This window comes from Schistocerca gregaria, unplaced genomic scaffold, assembly GCF_023897955.1.
Source record: "Schistocerca gregaria isolate iqSchGreg1 unplaced genomic scaffold, iqSchGreg1.2 ptg000227l, whole genome shotgun sequence".
Lineage (NCBI taxonomy): Eukaryota > Metazoa > Arthropoda > Insecta > Orthoptera > Acrididae > Schistocerca > Schistocerca gregaria.
Window position 1 is genome coordinate 662,129 of NW_026061746.1, and position 2,854 is coordinate 664,982.

Genomic DNA, 2,854 nt, shown 5'->3' on the forward strand with positions numbered 1-2,854 from the left:
CTCCTTTCATGTAGAATCATAAGGTCCTAGCTCATGTCCAAGGCACCAAAGCCAGCTAAAAAGTCAATAATCGATACCTAAAACTTGTATTGTACTACTTCTTCCTGGCTATTACATCAACTTAGAAGCTTCATCTGTGTTCTACTATGGTGCTTTTAGTGTCTCAGCATACCGCAGCACGCGACATAGCTTTGCAGACGATAAGTACAACCGTTTCAGAGAGAAGAGCGGCCAATGTGACGATCTGGCTTTAAGTCGGTTCGATAACAAATGACGAAAACGGACCGATTTCTCAGGTTTTTACTACATATGAACACTATTCACATTCTCCCGTGCAACTCGGCTGCTAGTCCTCCTTTCATGCAGAATCATAAGGTCCTAGCTCATGTCCAAGGCACCAAAGCCAGCTAAAAAGTCAATATTCAATACCTAAAACTTGAATTGTACTACTTCTTACTGGCTATTACATCAACTTAGAAGCTTCATCTGTGTTCTACTATGGTGCTTTTGGTGTCTCCGCATTCCGCAGCACGCGACATAGTTTTGCAATCGATAAGTACAACCGTTTCAGAGAGAAAAGCGGCCAATGTGACGATCTGGCGTTAAGTCGATTCGATAACAAATGACGAAAACGGACGGTTTTCTCGTGTTTTTACTACATGTGAATTCACATTCTCCCGTGGAAATCGGCTGCTAGTCCTCCTTTCATGCAGAACGTTAAGGTCCTAGCTCATGTCCAAGGCACCAAAGCCAGCTAAAAAGTCAATAATCGATACCTAAAACTTGAATTGTACTACTTCTTACTGGCTATTACATCAACTTAGAAACTTCATCTGTATTCTACTATGGTGATTTTAGTGTCTCCGCATACCGCAGCACGCGACATAGCTTTGCAGACGAGAAGTACAACCGTTTCAGAGAGAAGAGCGGCCAATGTGACGATCTGGCTTTAAGTCGATTCGATAACAAATGACGAAAACGGACCGATTTCTCAGGTTTTTACTACATATGAACACTTTTCACATTCTCCCGTGCAACAGGGCTGCTAGTCCTCCTTTCATGCAGAATCTTAAGGTCCTAGCTCATGTCCAAGGCACCAAAGCCAGCTAAAAATTCAATATTGAATACCTAAAATTTGAATTGTACTACTTCTTACTGGCTATTACATCAACTTAGAGGCTTCATCTGTGTTCTACTATGGTGATTTTAGTGTCTCCGCATACCGCAGCACGCGACATAGCTTCGCAGACGATAAGTACAACCGTTTCAGAGAGAAGAGCGGCCAATGAGACGATCTGGCTTTAAGTCGGTTCGATAACAAATGACGAAAACGGACCGATTTCTCAGGTTTTTACTACATATGAACACTTTTCACATTCTCCCGTGCAACTCGGCTGCTAGGCCTCCTTACATGCAGAATCTTAAGATCCTAGCTCATGTCCAAGGCACCAAAGCCAACTGAAAAGTCAATAATCGATACCTAAAACTTGAATTGTACTACTTCTTACTGGCTATTACATCAACTTAGAAGCTTTATCTGTGTTCTACTATGGTGCTTTTACTCTCTCCGCATACCGCAGAACGCCACATAGCTTTGCAGACGATAAGTACAACCGTTTCAGAGAGAAGAGCGGCCAATGTGACGATCTGGCTTTAAGTCGAGTCGATAACAAATGACGAAAACGAACGGATGTCTCAGGTTTTTACTACATATGAACACTATTCACATTCTCCCGTGCAACTCGGCTGCTAGTCCTCCTTCATGCAAAATCTTAATTTCGTAGCTGATGTCCAAGGCACCAAAGAAGGGTAAAAAGTCAATAACCGATACCTAAAACTTGAATTGTACTACTTCTTACTGGCTATTACATCAACTTAGAAGCTTCATCTGTGTTCTACTATGGTGCTTTTAGTGTCTATACATACCGCAGCACGCGACATAGCTTTGCAGACGATAAGTACAACCGTTTCAGATAGAAGAGCGGCCAATGTGACGATCTGGCTTCAAGTAGATTCGATAACAAATGACGTAAACGGACGGATGTCTCAGATTTTTACTACATATGAACATTTTTCACATTCTCCCGTGCAACTCGGCTGCTAGTCCTCCTTTCATGCAGACTCTTAAGGTCCTAGCTCATGTCCAAGGTAACAAAGCCAGCTACAAAGTCAATAATCGATACCTAAAACTTGAATTGTACTACTTCTTCCTGGCTATTACATCAACTTATAAGCTTCATCTGTGTTCTACTATGGTGATTTTAGTGTCTCCGCATACCGCAGCACGCGACATAGCTTTACAGACGATAAGTACAACCGTTTCAGAGAGAAGAGCGGCCAATGAGACGATCTGGCTTTAAGTCGATTCGATAACAAATGACGAAAACGGACCGATTTCTCGGGTTTTTACTACATATGAACACTTTTCACATTCTCCCGTGCAACGTGGCTCCTCGTCCTCCTTTCATGCAGAATCTTAAGGTCCTAGCTCATGTCCAAGGCACCAAAGCCAGCTAAAAAGTCAATATTCAATACCTAAAACTTGAATTGTACTACTTCTTACTGGCTATTACATCAACTTAGAAGCTTCATCTGTGTTCTACTATGGTGCTTTTAGTGTCTCAGCATACCGCAGCACGCGACATAGCTTTGCAGAAGATAAGTACAAGTGTTTCAGAGAGAAGAGCGACCAATGTGACGATCTGGCTTTAAGTCGATTCGATAACAAATGAGGAAAATGGACGGATTTCTCAGGTTTTTACTACATATGAACACTTTTCACATTCTCCCGTGCAACTCGGCTGCTAGTCCTCCATCCATGCAGAATGTTAAGGTCCTAGCTCATGTCCAAGGT